General features: G+C 38.2%; 1 protein-coding gene across 4 annotated transcripts in view; it reads left to right on the top strand.

Annotated features, from left to right (window-relative positions):
• BMPR1B (bone morphogenetic protein receptor type 1B) overlaps nucleotides 1-21,201 on the top strand; it is a 199,780-nt gene that overhangs the window by 63,535 nt on the left and 115,044 nt on the right. For all 4 annotated transcript variants that reach the window (XM_070757998.1, XM_070757996.1, XM_070757997.1 and 1 more), the window contains exon 2: nucleotides 12,430-12,498. The gene's annotated coding sequence lies outside the window, so the exon portion shown is untranslated. The remainder of the gene's footprint in view (nucleotides 1-12,429; nucleotides 12,499-21,201) is intronic.

The raw sequence follows: 21,201 nt of genomic DNA, 5'->3' as shown, positions 1-21,201 counted from the left end.
TCCTGTTAGGGAAATTAGGAAGAATTTTCTAGTGTTGCTCTAATTTTAGGTCTGGTCCCAAGTTGGGTGGATATCAATAGAGGCAATTACAGAAATAATAGATGCATTTGAAATTTGTTTCTTTGTTATGTTTCATAACAAATGTAAGATTAATATTAATAATTCAGAAGCCATGATAACAAATACTCAAAAAAGTTTTAATTTGAAGCTTTAATTCTGAACAAAATTAGCAGTTTCATTAAATACATAATGTAATATTGCCTCTGTTTCAGCATAAATAATTTTGAAAACAAAAAACAGTACAAGACAAACAAACAAAGGTGGCTAAGAAAATCAGGTTAGTGCCATACAACTGACTTCATCATATTGGCACATATTTATTATCCCATTAGCTCATAACAGCGCACAAAGAACAGCAAACTTTTCAGCCCACCATTGTTTCATGATATGGTATTTTGAAGAATGGGCTATGGGGCAGTTCAGTACTTCCTCGCTCCCCAGACAATTTCTTGTTTGTTAATTAAGAAAATAAATATCACCCCTTCAAAATTTTCATGATTAAGGTGTTTAAGTTAGAACCTAAGAGAAATATATAGTTCTTTGCTACAGTTTATGACATCAGAAGGAATGTTATGTTTGTTAAACCAAAGTAATTTTAAAGCAATTTGAAAAGTAATTTTAAAAGCAATTTGGTCAGGTACATTTTGTGCATTTTAGTTACCAGATTTTAACCTAAAAAAAATCATTTTTTAAAAATATTACTTTGTCAAGAAATGAAAGTTTTGACCTTTAAGTGACTGACTTCCTTGTAATGCTGTGTCGCTGGTTACACAAAGGCTTATAATGTCCCTAAATCTTTTCTTGGGTACTTATATTAATGTTGCTCATTGAAGCATTTGACATTCAAGATGGAAAGCATCAACTTTGGGGTTCAGGGACTCTGGCTATCAAAGGATTTTTTTGTTAGCATATGAAGAGGGCTCTTGCTGCAAAAAATGTTGTGACAAGGGCAGACATTTGTTCCTTTACATTGGGTCTGTAAAGTTGAGTAATCTTCAGTCTTTTCTTTATGGAAAGAACAATATGATATATGCATGCAGCTTGGTTAATTTTCTTGTTTGCTAGGTTATTCATACTTTATATTTCTACCTTAACAAAATTAAGGAATTCAGGACGATTTCTAATATATTTACTTATTTATTATTTGTTGTGAGCCGCCCTGAGTCTGTGGAGAGGGGCGGCATACAAATCTAATAAATGAATGAATGAATAAATAAATAAATTTTGATATTCTTTTTTAAATGGTATGTAGATTTATTGAATAATAAATAAACACATAGATGTTTATTTCTATGTGCCTGTTGATCGACTTGTCTTGAGTATCAGGCTTCCAGGAATTTTATACATTTTTATACTTGGCTTGGTCTAATTCTTGGTCTACTCTAGTTGAATCTATGGCTAAATCTGATCATGTTTTGTAAGATTAAGGATTCTTAATCAGTCTTCTGCTAGTTGGTGATCATGGATGTAGTCTGCTAGCATTAAATTAATCAAATATATATTTTTGGCATAAAGGTTTTGTGATGAATGTTTTTTATAGAAATTTTAGTTGAAGGTTTTTAAAGGCTTCTTTTATATATGGTTTTCTGTTGATTCAAACATGCTGTGAATGGTGCTATTGCATTATAAGCATGTTGTGGTCAAGAACCTCACTATTTTTGTGTAAGTATAATGAACAAATTGTCATAATCAAGAAATGTCTATGATCTCCAAACTCTAAATGAACCCATACTTTTCATATTGGAGAAGAGTTTTTTTCAGCTCATAGCAAATGAAATGGGTATATATGATAATGTTTTTCAAATAGTTTGAGTCTCGCTACAAGTTACTCATTTACAAAGCATAATTCAAAGTGATTTGAAATTCAATCTGATGCACACATATTGATCATAATGAAGAATTATTTTCCTTCTGGTAGTGACAATCTTTTTGAAAGTCTTAATCATAGAGAGACTACTAAAATAATGTTTTAAGCCTCATTCCTCTTTTTCTTAAAAATTAATTTTCTCAGTTCAGGGCAGGTCCCACCAACTGGAAAGAATAAGCAGCAAAAATATAGGCCACTGAAATTGCACTAAAGATATAATCATTCCAAATCTTGAGAATCAGTTTAGTGTAAAATTAACAGACTGTGTTAAAATTGGAACACTAGTATAAAAAAAATTAAGTAAAATGGCAAACTACATTGATTAACTTGGCCTGAACATGATATGTTGATTTCTGAGATACTATACCTCTAAACTACTAGAACTATATCAGATAGAAGAAGTCTAGCTCGGTTACTATTTAAGGCATGGAAATTGAAATGTGAAACCTCATGTGATTTATGCACATTTTGGTTTATAAAGACCATATTTCGAACATTTTAAAGAATGAGCTTGCTTTAGTACTTAATAATGTTCCATACCTCATTAATCAGCTGGCATAAGAGAAAGTGTAATTTTGTAGGTTTATATGCTTTGGATAAAAGAGTAATTGAGCAAAGGTTTAAGCTATCGGTTTTGATGTAGAACTGATCTTCAGTGCCAAAATCAAGTGTTTAATTTTTAAAAATTAATAATTGCAATGCTATGGGTGCCAAGAAAAGAAAACCGTACGTTTCTTTTATATCATGGTTTTGACATTTAGCTAGAACATACTATTGAAGACAGGATGAATTCTCCTGTGTGTTGCTTGGAGAGTCCAAGCATGGGTTATCAATTCGGCTGATTGGCCAGGGACTGAGTTGCAAATACTTTGGCCACGCCTCTTCCTTCGGACGAGCTCAAGTTTTTCAACTCAGTTGATCTAAAGGGACGTAGATTTAGTTGCTTGTTTTGACTTATTGCATTAAATTGGATTTTAATTAGGGTTTAATTGGGAGCTGTGTAAATTGAACAGATTGCTATTTGGCTGTAAAAGCTCTGGTGATAATATTAGCTGGGAATCATGAATAGTGTAGTCAGTGTTGGAAGGCGCCAGTTTTAAAAAAAATGATTTGCATGAATTCTACCTAGTTTAAAGAAAAAAAGTTTAATCTGATAAATGAAGGCAGGTTTGATCTTCTGAATGGCTTGTATAGTAATGCTGATTATGGCATAACTTACTATAAATCCATGTCAAAATTCTAGCAGTTGGATTTTATTGCATGTGGGTTGTTTCACTGATTCCCTATATTCTTCGTAATACAGTTGTCTGTGCTTTTCTCTCGGTGAAGAATAGAAGCATTCAAGATCTTTGTCTAAGTAGGATAATGATACAAAAACATTTGTAAGCCTTTGGCTGCACCTGTCTTAATCAAGATCCTGCAGCCTGCTTTGATTCACGGTGTGCTTAAACTTGACTTCCAATTTCCTGAAACCTTTTCCAGCAAAAGAGACAGGTGTCTTCCTATCTTATTTCTCAGAGCAATGGAGGATTTCTGTGGAATCCTTTGGTAATTGATTTTAAGCTTTTAATGTTGAAATTTCCCATTTGGAAAATAAATATCTTCATAAGACAACATTGCATCAGAAACCTGAATGAGTTTGTGAAATAGAGGTCATTGCCTGTAAATTCTTGAGAGTATGGGAAATTGGGCCTGCTTAGTAGATTGCATTACTCAAATGCCAATCAATGCAGAGGAACATTTTGCTATAGAGAAATTATTTAGAAACATAGAAGACTGATGGCAGAAAAAGACCTCATGGTCCATCTAGTCTGCCCTTATACTATTTCCTGTATTTTATCTTACAATGGATATATGTTTATACCAGGCATGTTTAAATTCAGTTACTGTGGATTTACCAACCACGTCTGCTGTTTGTTCCAAGGATCTACTGCTCTTTCAGTAAAATAATATTTTCTCATGTTGCTTTTGATCTTTCCTCCAACTAACTTCAGATTGTGTCCCCTTGTTCTTGTGTTCACTTTCCTATTAAAACACTTACCTCCTGAACTTTATTTAACTGTTTCGATCATGTCCCCCTTTTCCTTCTGTCCTCCAGACTATACAGATTGAGTTCATTAAGACTTTTCTGATACGTTTTATGCTTAAGACTTTCCACCATTCTCGTAACCCGTCTTTGGACCCATTCAATTTTGTCAATATCTTTTTGTAGGTGAGGTCTCCAGAACTGAACACAGTATTCCAAATGTGGTCTCACCAGTGCTCTTTATAGCGGGATCACAATCTCCCTCTTCCTGCTTGTTATACCTCTAGCTATGCAGCCAAGCATCCTGCTTGCTTTTCCTACTGCCCGACCACACTGCTCATCCATTTTGAGACTGTCAGAAATCACTACCCCTAAATCCTTCTCTTCTGAAGTTTTTCTAAAGATTTGCGAATAATCAGTTGCAAATAATTTGTAGAAAATGCTTGTGGTGTTTGAGTGAGCATAACATTTCTTGTAATTCTGAAAAAAAATGTTACTTTATTGGCTAAAATGGACACATGCTTCTGTGTCACTGTCAATCTCATGAGATTTTATCATTTTTCGTCATCCAGAAAAAAAATCTGCCTTTCTTGTAAACTATATACAGTATATAATGGCCTGCATGTGCTGCTATGTGCAGTAAAGATATTAATTATTTAAAAATTTTATTTTTCAAGGCTGTCTTTGTACCACACTACAATTACATATTTACAAAAATGTCTACTCTGATAGCTATGTCATATGAATTTCGTACAGAACATCCTTTCCGTTCATGACACCCACTAGATGTGTTAGAATTGCAATTTATTTGGAATCCTGGGAGTTATAACCATTACACACTTTAAAACACCCTCTTGGAAGGAATCAGTGAATGATTAGTTGCTCTTTTGAACTTCCTAGATCTGCTCGCCTTTCTTTCCTCTAACTGTTCTGCTGGCGTGTTTCAACCGCCGGTAATTACAGGGTAATTAGTCCAGGAAGACACACGGCACACAATAAAAGGAAAACCCAAAGGTTTTTATAAACAGAAAAACAGAAACAGCTCCCTTTTTAAATGTCAAAGAGATTTTCTGGTACACACAAGGCACAGGTGAAATGCAATCCAATTGCTCACCCAATAACTGGGAAATTGAGTCCAATTCTAAAGTCCAGAGAGTCCACACACACAGCAAAAAACCACGATCTTGACGAAACAATGAATCAGATAAATTGCCATGAGGCTAAAACATCAGGCTGCACTTTTATCTGTAGTACTAATTACAGCATCCCCACCCAACCACAGGCGGCCTCATTTTCTCTTGTAATAATCCTTCAGTTGTTGTCTCCTATGCATCACTCTACGCATGCGTGGATGTGTAATTAATTCTTGTTCAGAATCCAGGGATGATACAGATGATTGATCTCCTCCTGGGCTGTCTGCCAAACTCCCCTGTCACTCACGCTTCCTTGGTCAGAGGAGACAGATTCTACTGGAAGCAAAACAGGCCTGCGACATGTGGATGTCTCCCCCACATCCACCTCCACATTACTTGACCACAACACCAACCAACCAGTTTCCTAATTGATTGCTTTTGCTCACATATGGTAAAGAAACTAGAAATATTCTTAACCTAAGAAGAGTCTGGAGAGATTTCCTACTCTTTAGCATGTCATATCATTTCAATGATCTTGCTAATGGTAATTTACTCCCAGTTGAGTATTCTCTAGTAGGAATCCTATTTACATCTACTTATCATTTCCAGTCTCTTTAAGGCTGATGTATGATGGTTGAAAGAAGCTCTAAGGGAAATATAGCTTCTCTGCTGGATATTAACCTCAGCTGTAATGTGATAATTGATACAGATTTTCCTCATGGATTAAGAGGAAGGAGTTTTGCTGACTTTGAGAAAAGAATTAAATTACACCTCAAAACAGATTTTGTAGAATTACTTTTATGGAATCAATACAGTTGCAGTTGAATTCTATCTTGATTTCTTGCAATGTGCTCAGGGGAATTTATTAATTGGTTAATTTCTTTATAGCCAGATCTAGTCTTAAGTCTTGCAGAGTTCCTATGCTTAAATAATTTCTCTCCCCCCCTTAATGCTCACCAGATGTGTTTGTTTGTCATTATTTTCTTTATTTGTTTAACATCTGTAGACTGAAATGGGACTGGAAAGGTGAAGAGCCTTCAATACTTTTGCAAATGCATAAAGATGTATATAAAATTTTAAAACAATAAAATGTATTTTAAAAGCAATAAATTGAAACAATACTTTTTAAATAATAAATAAACAGGATTAGTAATTCAAAGGTTAGAATTTTCAAACTGGGCAAGTCAATTAATTCTGTCTCATTGTAAACATATTTATTCCCAGTTTTTAACCAGCTTTCTTTGGAACAGAGATGGATAATTCAACTTAAAACCTTAGAAGCTTCATGCATTGCTATAAACATATAGTACATAGAAACATAGAAACATAGAAGACTGACGGCAGAAAAAGACCTCATGGTCCATCTAGTCTGCCCTTATACTATTTCCTGTATTTTATCTTACAATGGATATATGTTTATTCCAGGCATGTTTAAATTCAGTTACTGTGGATTTACCAACCACGTCTGCTGGAAGTTTGTTCCAAGGATCTACTACTCTTTCAGTGAAATAATATTTTCTCACGTTGCTTTTGATCTTTCCCCCAGCTAACTTCAGATTGTGTCCCCTTGTTCTTGGGTTCACTTTCCTATTAAAAACACTTCCCTCCTAAACCTTATTTAACCCTTTGACATATTTAAATGTTTCGATCATGTCCCCCCTTTTCCTTCTGTCCTCCAGACTATACAGATTGAGTTCATGAAGTCTTTCCTGATACGTTTTATGCTTAAGACCTTCCACCATTCTTGTAGCCCGTCTTTGGACCCGTTCAATTTTTGTCAATATCTTTTTGTAGGTGAGGTCTCCAGAACTGAACACAGTACTCCAAATGTGGTCTCACCAGCGCTCTATATAAGGGGATCACAATCTCCCTCTTCCTGCTTGTTATACCTCTAGCTATGCAGCCAAGCATCCTACTTGCTTTTCCTACCACCCGACCACACTGCTCACCCATTTTGAGACTGTCAGAAATCACTACCCCTAAATCCTTCTCTTCTGAAGTTTTTGCTAACACAGAACTGTCAATACAATACTCAGATTAAGGATTCCTTTTCCCCAAGTGCATTATTTTACATTTGGAAACATTAAACTGCAGTTTCCATTGCTTTGACCATTGCATATGTTGTTAAAAGTTAAAAGGTTGGTCCCTCCCCTTGATTGGATTATGAATGTCAAGCCACTTGTTTAATAGTTATGAGACTTCTAGCTTTGCATATTTATTACTATCTGGTTACAAGCAGTTTTATTAAATGAAACTACTAAAGCATGGCAATTGCCTTCTCTCCAATGGTAATCTTTTTAAAGGGAACTATTCTTCATTGCCCTGAGCTTTAATGCAGATGGTGGAATATGTGAACACGTATTGTTCAAGAGATTGAATAGCTTGACTGTCTGATACATTTTAATCAATTCCAGATTTTTTTCCATGACATCATTGCTATAACATACTTTTCTAGCAAGTATGAACAGCTGCGATGTACTTGTTAGATGTTTTATATTACAGAATGTGGCAGCTTTTCTGACACTGAGATCATAGAAGCCTGGCTTTTAACTAGGCAAAATGATGAGTCAGAATAACTGAACAGGTTCTGTGATTTTCTAAAAGGATATTATTATGAGTATCTCTTCAATGCATTACAGGTTAATGAACTGCAGGTTCATCTGACATATTAAAACGTATTTTGCGTGGGGATTTCAACTGTTTTTGAAATTAAATGCAACAAGTGGTATTGTATCAGAGATGTTCCAAAACCTTTTCGTTTATTCTTTTGTGTAATGGTCCATCAAGTCCAACATGATGACAACAGGAATACTTCCTTCTTCTTAGGGTTAAGACTGGCCAAAGATCACCCAATTGATTTTCAGGACTAGATGTCTGGCGGGCCCCAGGGGAAGAGCCTTCTCTGTGGTGGCCCCAGCCCTCTGGAATCAACTGCCCCCGGAGATTAGAACTGCTCCCGCCCTCCTTGTCTTCTGTAAACTACTTAAGACCCACCTATACCGCCAGGCATGGGGGATTTCAGACATGTTTACCCCAGGCTTATTATAATTTTTGTTTGGTATGTATGTGCTGTTTGGTTTTAATTATGATAGGGTTTTTAGTTTTTTAATATTAGATTTGTGCCATTATAATATTATTTTATTATAATGTTATAATAATAATAATAATAATAATAATAACAACAACAACAACATTATTATTATAATAATGTTATCGTTGTTGTGAGCCGCCCCGAGTCTTCGGAGAGGGGCGGCATACAAATCTCATAAATTATTATTATTATTATTATTATTATTATTATTATTAATAATAATAATTTATGGCCTCTTACTTTCTAACCCAGTGTCTTTAACTATTACATCATTTGGCTCTGTTTTTAAATTTCAACAATTCTTATATTATTTTAAACTGATTTTCCATCATTGGGGATTTTTAAGAAGACATTGGATGGCATTTGTCTGAAATGGCATAGGGCTGTAATGGCAAACCTATGGCACGCATGTCCCAAGTGGCATGCAAAGCCATATTGGAGGGCACATGAGGCATTGTCCTACGTCAGCTCCAGCGTGCATGCGTGTGCTAGCCAGCTGATTTTTGGTCTCGGGGAAGGCTGTTTTTCATACACAAAAAACTACATAGGCAGGGGGAGATGTTTCAGTCCCCCCACGCTTGATGGCAGAGGTGGGTTTTAAGGAGTTTACGAAAGGCAAGGAGGGTGGGGGCAGTTCTAATCTCTGGAGGGAGCTGATTCCAGAGGGTCGGAGCCGCCACAGAGAAGGCTCTTCCCCTGGGTCCCGCCAATCGACATTGTTTAGTTGACGGGACCCAGAGGAGACCCACTCTGTGGGACCTAACCGGTCGCTGGGATTCGTGCAGCAGAAGGCGGTCCCGAAGGTATTCTGGTTAGAGACCACTGGCCTATAGATTTTACATAGATCAAGGATTTAAATCTTAAGATTGTTTTTCTCCTTCTCTCCTTCGAGCCAGCGAATTGTTGATCCTTCTTTTACTGTATGGAACTTTATTCACTCTTATGTTTCTGCTTGAGGTGAGTTGCCATGGTTCCCGCTTCAGCTGTTATAAACACCTTTCTGTCCTTGTAAAACATCCTTGCCGTCCACATGCCTGTATAAACAGTTTATGCATTGCTTTTTGTTCTTTTGTTCAACGGTCTCTTTTTGCAGGAGGTACCGCCATTCTGCTACAACTTTTTCCAGTTTTTCCTCTTCTTTTCAAACCATCAGCTGAATATTCTTGTTTTGCAATTCCGTTTTCTTCAGTTCACTCTAAATGACTAGACCACTTAACATGCTGCTTTTGTAATGACTCACTTTGCTATTCAATCAACATTGATTCAGCGTCCATTCACTCCCAAGCAGAATCGCTCTCCCTTTTCATTCTACTACATGCGCTTCTGCATTCCTGCTGAATTCAACTATTTCCTCCCATGTACACAATGCGCCCTTCCACATTATAACATGTGCAATTGACTGCTCTTACACAATGCCATTTCAGTTCTTTTAACAACTGTTGTCACATCATAACAAATATTTTTCTTCCAGCAGTTACAATTCATAAAATTTTCAACTTTCTTCCCTTATATAGGCAGCCCTCTACTTACAGCCACCGTTTTTGTTGCTAGGTGTTGTGGTTAGCTCTGGCCCAGCTCCTGCCCCAAGGACTGTGGATGTGGGGGAGACATCCACATGCTGCAGGCCTGTTTTGCCCCCCCCCCGGTGGAATCTGCTGATGAAAGCTCCTCTGACCAAGAAGACATGAGTGGCAGGGAGGAGGAGAGTGGGGCAGACAGCTCAGAAGAAGATCAATTATCTAGCTCCTCCTTGGATTCAGAACAAGAGTTAATGATACAGCCATGCACGCGGAGAGCGATGCATAGGCAGCAACAACTGAGAGATTATTATAAAAGAAAATGAGGCCACCTGTGGTTGGGTGGGGCTGTGGTCATTAGTGAGGCTGCTATAAAGAGCAGCCTGTGGGTTTGGCCATTGTGGAGGATTATCTGATCATTGTGTTTCGTGACTGCTTTACTGACTTTGACCTTTTGTGTGCTGATTTTCCCCCGCTTTGAAACTAAACCAGAGCAAAGTGTGTTTCACTTTGTGAAAGAAGAAGGACTGTGAATTGCCTCACAGCTGCAAGCTAAGTATCACAGAACTGATAAGGGACTTGTACAAATTACCAGTTTGTTTGGAGACGAGGGCTCTTTGCTATACCAAAAGAGGGCTTGGGTTAAGTGAATATTCATTATAAAGAACATTGTTTTGAATTTTCAAACGTGTGTGTGTCTGAAATTTGTACCTGTGAATTTGTGGGAGGAGTCTACCAGAGAGCCCGACAGAACACTAGGTGAGACAGTTGTTAAGTGAGTGTTGCCCCATTTTGCGATCTATCATAATTGTGCATGCGCAGAAGCAAAAATTTTTGCTGAAATATCACACGTGCGTGCGTTCCCTCATGAGATTTCAACATGTTTTTGCTTCCAGCTCATGCGCACACAAGGCAACTGAAGCTGCACACGCAGCGCAGCAGTAGTAGCACCCTGCCCCGTAACAGTGGCGTTATATCTACATTCAATTTTATATAGAGAATAGAATAGAATATAGAATTCTTTATTGGCCAAGTGTGATTGGACACACAAGGAACTGGTCTTGGTGCATATGCTCTCAGTGTACATAAAAGAAAAAAGATACATTTGTCAAGAATGAGCCTAATTAACAATATACATTTTTGAGCCTAATTAATAATACAGTAATCCCTCGCTACTTCACAATTCATCTTTCGCAGATTCACTATTTCACGGGTTTTCAAAGGGGGCTTAAATCCATTGAAAATTTTAAATCCATTAAAAATCCATAAAATTCTTCTACAGTACTACTGTACTCCATTAAAGAAACTGGTAGGATATCACATGTAGTTCCAGCTGAGAAACATTGTAGAATGACTGCTTAATGCAAAGGGTGGATTTTAAAAGTCCAAATACTCATTAAATACATAAAAAAGTATCTTTCCTCTACTTCACTGTTGTGGTTGGCTCTGGCCCAGCTCCTGCCCCAGGGAATGGGGAGGTGGATGCAGGGGAAACTTCAACATGGCACAGGCCTGTGTTATTGCCGACAGAGTCAGTTCAGAGTTTAGTTTCCTCGGACGAAGAAGAAGGAGGGAGTGACTCGGAAGAGGGGGGCTTGGCACACAGCCCAGGCAGTCAACCTCCCTTATCTTCCATTGATTCAGATGATGACATTTTGGACCCACGCAAGCGCAGAATTATGTGTAGAAGAGACCAAGTAAGAACATATTACATGAAATAAGGGAGGCCACCTGTGTTTGGGTGGGGCTCCAGTAATTAGGGCTGCTGCTATAAATAGCAGCATGTGGGTTGTGGAAGAATATCTGATCAGAGTTCGTCAGGAATCCTGTGTCTTCTGGACTTGGTTGCTTTTTCACGCCTTGGAAAACAAAGCAGAGCAAGGTGTGTGTGTGTACCACACTTCGTTGGAAGAAGAATGGGTGTGAAGTTTCTTCACAGCTGCTAGCTAAGTACTTAATGACTGCTTAAGGGAAATTGTACAGACTACCCGGTTGTTTTGGGACGAGTGCTCTTTGCCATACAAAAAGAGCGCTTTGTTTATTTTGCCTTTTGTGATAAAGAACATTGTTTTGAATTTTCAAACGTGTATGTGTCTGAAATTTGTATCCTTGAATTTTCGGGAGGCTCCTATCAGAGAGCCCGGCAGAACATTCACGGAAATTTGTTTTTCACGGGTGGTCTTGGAATGCATCCCCCGCGAAAAACGAGGGATCACTGTATTCATATAGGTGACATAGTGAAGAGAATTGGAGAACAGCTAGATTCCTCCACCTCCGCTGCTTTCTTGTTTTTCCCCCTCTCCCCTGTTCCCTCATAGCATTTTCTTTCTTCAGAGAAGTCTTATAATTAGTCTTCCATGCTTGACCTGAGTCTTCGTGAAAAGGCCTACAGGCTCTGTAAAACTGGCAGCAAAAAGGTATTTTCCAGCCTGGCGGAAAGTGACAGGTAGAAAGCCAATTCATGCCTTTGTCTGAGCAGCTGAGAGACTTGGCCACCGAGTCATTCCGAGGTATACAGTAACACAAACCAGTCTCATGTGCAAATGAAGGAATGAACAAGTGCCTGCAAATAATTATAGACCAATAGGTAGCAGTACTGGAAAGGAAGAGAAACGCACACATATGTGAAGAAATGGAATCAACAGCAACAAGGGACTTAATTTTAACTTGGGTTTGGAGCAGTGCTTTGTACTTCTGTTAATTATACTTAAACCTGCGTTCTTTTCATCTATTAGGTTTAAAGGGTTAAGGAGAACAGTCTTCTAGCAACACAGTGGAACTTGGCTAAAAGAAAGATTGTGAAGGTATGTAACAGCTTTTTATTGCATTCTTCGTTTTCAGTTCTTCATCTACAACGAGGAGCGATTGCACGCCAGTGTTTAGAGTGAGCAAAGCTGCCTTTGTAGGTTTGTGGTGTACTGCAGTTGTTTCCATTCACGGGATTTTACTGTATGAAAACCCTGTTGGTTGAAAACTGTTTTCCTACACTTACAGTTTTGTAGCTTCTGCTTTCAAGAACCAGTTGTCATTATTTTTCCATATGCATGGGTGCATCAGGATGGAATGGGACAGGGATGACAAACTTGGTTTCATTGAAGGCCACATTAGGATTCTGCTTGACCTTGTTGTGTATGTGTGTCTCTGTGTGTCTAGGGTGGGTGTGGTCAGCTCAATATCACTTTTTTGGCTTTGCCAGCCTCCTGCAATCTTCTGTTAGGGAAAATGGAGTTGTGTGTGTGTGTATCTGTGCAGAGGGCTGCAGGATGCTGATGCAGCTGAAAACGGGGGCCCTGAGCTCTGTTTTTGCTGGCCGAGGGCTGCAGGAGGCTGTCATGGCTAAAAACACGTGGCCCTCCAGAGCTCCATTTTCACTGGCAGTCCTTTGCTGTTTTCCGGGGTGACCCTGCGGACCAGATACAACCACACCGCAGGCTGGATTCAGCCCACGGGTCTTGAATTTTACATCCCTTGAATGGGGACAGTATGTCACAGTCAACTTGTTGCGGGGCAACTTGCTGTGGCCAACTCAATATGAGACAACACACGTGGGCACAATTCAACAATTTAAATTATTTAAAATAATTACGAAATTATTTACATTTCTGGCATTGACGTTTAATTTTGTCCCCCCTTTTGCATCCTTTCTTAATGATTCTGTTCCATCATTTCTTTGATATTAGTGTAACCCTTGTTCTGTGGGGAGTTGTGCTGTAGCGAGTTAACCACATATCAATTTCTTTGCTGGTAACCAAATCTCTTTTCAAATATTAGGGTTTTTTAAAAAAAACAACCAACAGATGTTATTAGCTGGGGATAATGTCCAAAATGCCACTACTTTATTTCCTTTCAAGATGTATTTTTTCCCCATCTAAATTCCAGTGAACTTGACAGGCAAAATGAAAAAATCTTGAAAAGACTGAAGCGCTATATTATTCTCTTGCACTTATTTTTCTTTTGTTTGACTCAACTGGCGTGCTTTATATTTGATTAAGATTAAATTGAATTTAAACAAATGTGTCTGCATGTCTTGGATAATTTCTGTGTCTGGTGTTGTCAATAATGCTAATATAAATTGATCCTAAAGCATTGGAAGAATAGTCCAGCTATAGTAATTTTGGAAGGGAAAAAAAAGGACCTGGCTTCATTTTATAGAATGTTTCAAGGAATATATATTCTATAGGAAGGCTAATATCAAAAGATAAGGCTAATAAAATCAATGTATACATTTCACAATGGGAGAAAAGCCATTTAAAAACTCTTAATTGTGCAAATGTTTAGCCTATCTATTTGGATAGCCTGTCATTGTGAATTATTGTTAGTTACAGGTAGTCCTTGACTTACGACCATAGTTGATCATAATTCTGTTAAGTGAAGTATTTGTTAGGTGACTTTTCCCCAACTTTGCGACCTTTCTTGCCAAATTGTTGAGTGAATCACTGCAGTTGATACATTAGTAGCAGGGTTGTTAAGTGAATGCAACTTTCCCATTGACTTTTGCTTGTCAGAAGGTTGTAACAAGGTAGTTATATGACTTTGGGATGCAGCAACAGTCATAAGTATGAACCAGTTACCAAGCATCTGAATTTTGATCATTTGACCATAGGGAGGCTGCAATGATCCTAAACTATGAAAAAAGGTCATAAGTCACTTTTTTCAGTGCCTTTGAAAAACTTTGACCAACTTTGAATGGTCACTGAATGAACTCTTGCAGTAGAAGACTATCTCTACTATTGTCATGAGATGGCAAGCAATTTCGTCACCAAGTTCCATGACACCTTGACAAGAAAATATCTGGAATATGAACAGGATTTAAAACTTTAATTGCAGTTGAAATTTGTATCCTGTAGAACAGTGATGGCGAACCATTTTTTCCTTGGGTGCCAAAATTCAATGCCTGGGAAGGGTGAATACAGCTTCACCTGCCCCCCGGAGGCTCTCTGGAGGCCGAAAACGGCCCCATTTCCCAACTTCTGGTGGGCTCAGAAGGCTCGTGTTTTGCCCTCCCCAGGCTCCAAAGGCTTCTCTCCCCCATCCCCCTGCAGGCTTTCTGAAAGCCAAAAACAGCCTCCCAGAGTTTCTGCGAGCCAAAAATCAGCTGGTCAGCACACACATGCACATTAGAGCTGAGCTAGGACAACAGCTTGTGTGCCAGCAGATATGTCTTGACGTGCCACAGGTTCGCCATCACTGCGATAGAAAGTGAGATTTCAGAAAACTACAATACAAATGTTACAATCCTTGATGATTGAAAAATTGTCATTCATGACATGTTAAAATGTTCTGTCACAGCTATTAATGGTGTTAAATCCTTCTTGTTCAATACTGCATGCTTGGGGGCAGGTTGGGTTCTTTTGTAAGAGCTGTCAATTTATAGAAAACAGTAGCAGCTGAAAAAAATGGGAGCAACATTACAATTTATTCATTTTAAGATCAATTTTCCCTTCCATTGGAAGAAAGAACAGCACCGGCATTATAAAATAAAATACTTTACTAAAGGTACGAAGGAAGAAATTATCTTGAAATAAATTTGTTAGCATTAGAACCCACCAGAGAGATTTTGTGTAGACTCAAGGATTTAAGTACAGCCAACCTTTGTGTTGAGCAACAGAGAGGACTAGTAGCTCCAAATTGAGACATTTGTAGGGTTTTAGAAGCATATTTAAAAGGGTGTGTGTGTGTGGACTTTAATTTGAGGTTTAATTTTTAAACATTTCCAAACTTCTATCTATCTATCTATCTATCTATCTATCTATCTATCTATCTATCTATCTATCTATCTATCTATCTATCTATCTATCTATCTATCTAATTATTTAATTATTTATTTGTTTGTTTGTTTGTTTGTTTATTTATTTATTCATTTGTCCAATACACAAATACATAGGAAGAAAAATAGACATGTAGTAATATATATAAGGGTAAAGTGAACTTAGAGGAGAGGATATATGAAAGAAAGAAAAATATATATGATAAGTGAGAGAAAGGAAAGACAATTGGACAGGGGACGAAAGGCACACCAGTGCAATTATATACGCCCCTTACTGGCCTCTTAGGAACCTGGAGAGGTCATTCGTGGAGAGTCTAAGGGAGAAATGTTGGAGGTTAGGGGTTGACACAATTGAGTCCGGTAATGAGTTCCACGCTTCGATAACTCGATTGTTGGAATCATATTTTTTACAATCAAGTTTGGAGCGGTTCTTATTAAGTTTGAATCTGTTGCGTGCTCTTGTGTTGTTGCGGTTGAAGCTGAAGTAGTCATTGACCAGTAGGACGTTGCAGCATATGATCTTGTGGGCAATACTCAAATCGTGTTTTAGGCGCCGTAGTTCTAGGCTTTCTAGGCCCAGGATTGTTAGTCTATTTTCGTAGGGTATTCTGTTTCGAGTGGAGGAGTGAAGGGCTCTTCTGGTGAAATATCTTTGGACATTTTCAAGGGTGTTGATGTCTGAGATGTAGTATGGGTTCCAGACAGATGAGCAGTAGTCTAGGGTGGGTCTGGCAAAAGTTTTGTACGCTCTTGTGACTGGTGTGAAATTGCCTGAGCAGAAGCTGCGTAGGATCAGGTTAACAACTCCAGAAGATTTTTTGGCGATATTGTTGCACTGGGCTTTCAATATGGCAAAAGCAGGATAAATTATCCTGTTTATGAGACATCCAACCCATACCAAAATGAGGATGAAAAAAAATTGATGCTGCAAATACCCTTTTGAGACAGGCACTTTGATTTGTGAAGATAAATCGCCCCTTGAGAATAACCATTTCATTTAGTAGCGATCCAGTTATGTTTCTATATTCTTTATGGTCCAGATCAAGTTACCATACACCCTTATGTTTAACAATTTCTTCCCCACCTTGAAGGTCAGCATATCCTTTACTTAGTGCCAAAGCATCGAAGCAGGACCTGCTTTTGTTGAGGACTGAAATAAACCAGTGAGTGGCGGTTATTTATTACATATCTCCCTGCTTCCAGAAGTGTAAAGTATAAAGTATGACTTTTAATTAACAAGCACATTGTCCCTGTGCCTTGACGTGGAAAATTACATATCAGTTTCTGTACTGGTTAGCTGACGATGCCATAGTTCCCGGTGACAATGTATAATCACTTTCTTCGTTTTCCATCATAGGTTTTTTGGCTTTTCACTACCTTGTTAATTAGCAAACTGTAACAAATGAGCAAAGATGATTGTATGCAAGAAAGTGACCATATTCCATCATTTGCCAGCCCATTGATGTTTGCTAATCTTTTGAAATGCGATTTCCACGTTTCTCTTCTGCTAGTAAATCGAGTTTGGCAAGTCAAATACGTTGGCAAAGTCAAATAAGTTGGAGAAGCAAAGTGACCTGAATTCTGTTGGAAGCTTTTGAAGGCTCCTTCACTTTGTAATGAGATTCATTATAATGGAAAAAAAATCTGGCTAATTATTAATAGGGAGCCTTTGAGGAATTGTGGTTTATAAACTCTTTCTTGGTGCCAACTTAAGAAATATGGTAGCTGTAATATTTAGTTACTAAATCCCCAAGACAGGTAGGGGCAAGGAAGAAAAATGGAAGTACGGTACAAGCATGTGGAGAATTGAAAGAAGGTATTTAGGTGGAGTTGGTGTCATTCTTTCTGGAGTTTGTGTTAATTAAATACAGAAAACTAACTATAGCTACATGGACAAATCTTGGCAAATATTTGGAAAGTGGCTTCCTAGGGCTAAAATTAAATTGGCCCGAAATCATTGAGTTGGTTTCCGTCTCTAAGACAGGCCGAGACCGCACAATGTTCCCTCGATTTCCGCGGGGGATGCGTTCCGAGACCGCCTGCGAAAGTCGAATTTCCGTGAAGTAGAGATGCAGAAGTAAATACACCATTTTTGGCTATGGACAGTATCACAGGCCTTCCCTTAACACTTTAAACCCCTAAATTACCATTTCCCATTCCCTTAACAACCATTTACTCACCATTATTACTGGTACTCACCATTGAATATGACACTTAGTGATCCTGATATTTATAAACATAATTATTTATTAACAATAAATATTTTTTTTGTTATTTATTTGCAAAAATTATTAATTTGGCGATGACATATGACGTCATCAGCTGGGAAAAACCGTGGTATAGGAAAAAAACCGCAAAGTAATTTTTAATTAATATTTTTTGAAAAACCGTGGTATAGGCTATTCGCGAAGTTCGAACCCGCGAAAATCGAGGGAACACTGTATAGCATCTTTAACTTTTAAACCAAACTGGTTGATTTAAAAAAATACTAATTCTAAGAAATGCAATCCAAACACATCAGAAAGTTTCCAGGTGTATATTAGGTAGAACTCATCAGTAGGCAGTTTGGAGAATATGTAATAATATGTAGGAATGACCTTGGAAGATGCTTTCTTCCAAGAGATGTTGCCTAGGGAGACAGCATGGTCCACAGGTAGATACTGGGAGAGGCAAGAGCCTCAGAGAACATCCTCCCCAATTTCTCAGGGTGAATTGAATTTCAAGGTGAATTTAATTTCTGACATGCAAGAATCTGTTAATGTGTCCTTACAATAAATTAAGAATTAACTCATCTGATAATGTTCCTTGTCTGATCTATCCAATCAGACTGACAAGATCTTTCTAGTAGGCACTCAGTGAGTACTAAGTGTTAATGTTATGTGCACAACTGGTTGGGACTGTTAATGCTATGTGCACAACTGGTTGGGTGTTACAATATGTAAAGCAAATCAGCAATGTATGTTTACAGAATTTAGTACATTGTTGCTTTAAGAGCTGGTGATGCAGTAATCCATAAGAGGGCGCTAGCAGCATCTCTCTTGGGGGAGAATTGTAAGAACTACTGTGTGTAGTAAGAACTATGTGTTCTCATGTTGGTTTGTATATCCATATGCATTGAGAAGGCTGGTTGATATATTTGTGAATGGCTAGGATTGTTACTGACTACAATATTTGATAAATGTAAATAATATTTATGTACTCAAGCTTATCTGGTCTTGTTATATATAATACTACTCATATCTCTGGGTTGGATATCTGGATAGCTGCTACCTCCACGTGTTCCTCTGTATATCCTTTGTAACTTTAGCACATTATTATTATTATTATTATTATTATTATTAATATTAATTAGATTTGTATGCCGCTTTTCTCTGAAGACTTGCGCATATATTGTCTATGCCAGTGAAGGCGAACCTTTTTTTCCTTGGGTGCCGAAAGCATGTGTGTGTGCTATTGTGAATGTGTGCGAGTGCCCACACCCATAATTCAATGCCCAGGGACAGCAAAAAATGTCCTCCCTGCCTCCCCCAGAGGCCCTCTGGAGGCCTGTAATAGCCCGTTTCCTGGTGGGCCCAGTAGGACCGTTTTTGCCTTCTCTAGGCTCCAGACGCAAAAATGCCCCCCCCCCTTCCCACCTTAAAGCCGAAAATGCCCTCCTAGAGCCTCTAGGTGGCCGGCACACACATGCACATTGGAGCTGAGCTATAGTAACGGCTCGGGTGCCAGAAAATATGGTCTATGTTCCACCTGTGGCACCCGTGCCATAGGTTTGCCATCACTGATCTATGCCAACAAATCTCAATATACATTTGAAAATGTTCTAAAATCCCATGTCACTTCCAAATATGATCTGCTTATCACGTAATCACACACAGTGTTAATACACTAGGTAGGAAAGGCTTAAATTCCAGTCAGAAGAAAGAAGAAAGAAGAAGAAGAAGAACGAAGAAGAACGAAGAAGATGAAGAAGAAGAAGAAAGACGAAGAAGAAGAAGAAGACGAAGAAGAAGAAGAAAGATGAAGAAGAAGAAGAAGACGAAGAAGAAAGACGAAGAAGAAGAAGAAAGAAGAAGAAGAAGAAGAAGAAGAAGAAGAAGAAGAAGAAGAAAGAAGAAGACGAAGAAGAAGAGGAAGAGGAAGAAGGAGAAGGAGGAGGTTTGTTTATTAATGCCAGATGCATCACAAATGAAAATAAGGTCTGCTGTAGGACATACAATTTAAAATATAAAATACCAGATTAAAATATTTACAAATTAAACAGATCTTGCCTAGGAAATAGTCGTATGAAAAATAGACATACTTCACTGTCCGTTTTCCCTTGAACAATCACTAACTGCATGTTTGTAAATTGAGGACTACCTGTAGCTTAAAAGAAAGAGAAAGGGAGAAGGTGAAATTATTAAATGCAGAGGAAGTTAATAGCCTTGGGTGAATGCTGTTAATTAAATTTAAATTACCTTTCATTACAAATTAGTTTCCATTCTCCTCTTGCCCAGTGCTTGCAGTCTTAATTTCAATCGTGCCACTCGAAGGCTGGAAGAAAGTGTTGCCTTCCGGTTGAAATGCACAATGCAGATCATTTTCTCTGCCTTTCTTTAGCTGAGAAGCCTATAGAAAATGTCTTTTCTTTTGACCCAAACCACACAGAAGTTTCTTTTTTTGTCCTGCCTGGAATGCAAGCAAGGGAGGCAAAACTGACAATGGAAATATGTCACGCCACAAAAGATACTTTCAAAACTCTGAAACCCTGGAACTTTTGTTCGGAGCCCCACTCCTGAAATAATGGCAGCAAATGCTTTTGTGCTCAGCATGAAGTGGTTGGCCTTGAACTGTTTGCTGACCCCTCCCTGCTTTTTCTGTTAATTGGTACCTCAGATTCAGTACCAATTAGTGAGGTTGCAGAGGGCAGGTGCTGCCATTCTGTTTTGATAATCCTTGTTAGCAGCATCTGTATAATCTCTTTGTTTAATTAAAACAAATGTGGGCTCACAAACCTCCATAGGTTATTACTGTTGGTTTAGTTCCCAGGTTAAAGCCCCATTATGGAATTGTCACAGTGAGTGGGGACACACTACCGTTCTTTGTTCGCTAAAATCTATACGAAAATACTCATCTCCCTAATATGCATAATTTAGATGAGGAGTGTGGTTTTTACTTTGGTCTTAAAAGGGAATCTTTCTTATCGGGACATGATTAAAAAATAAATAAAAGTGTGGAAGGCATAGAAACAATGGAAATTCATTGGGTAACCTTAACTTCTATGAAAACTACACTAATACACATATAATAACAACAACAACAACAACAACAACAACAACAACAACAACAACAACAGAGTTGGAAGGGACCTTGGAGGTCTTTTAGTCCAAACCCCTGCTTAGGTAGGAAACCCTACACTACTTCACACAACATCTGCTTAAAAACTTTCAGTGTTGGAGCATTCACAACTTCTGAAGGCAATATGTTCCATGGATTAATTGTTCTAACTGTCAGGAAATTTCTCGTTAATTCTAAGTTACTTGTCTCTTTGTTTAGTTTCCACCCATTGCTTCTTGTTTACCCTCAGGTGCTTTGGAGAATAGGTTGACTCCTTCTTTGTGGCAACCCCTGAGATATTGGAAGACTGTTATCATGTTTCCCCTGGTCCTTCTTTTCATTAAACTAGCCATGCCCAGTTCCTGCAACCATTCTTCATATGTTTTAGACTCCAGTCCTCCAACCATCCCTGTTGCTCTCCTCT

The sequence above is a fragment of the Erythrolamprus reginae genome, chromosome 7 (assembly GCF_031021105.1).
Source record: "Erythrolamprus reginae isolate rEryReg1 chromosome 7, rEryReg1.hap1, whole genome shotgun sequence".
Taxonomy (NCBI): domain Eukaryota; kingdom Metazoa; phylum Chordata; class Lepidosauria; order Squamata; family Dipsadidae; genus Erythrolamprus; species Erythrolamprus reginae.
This window is presented reverse-complemented; position numbering and strand designations above follow the sequence as displayed.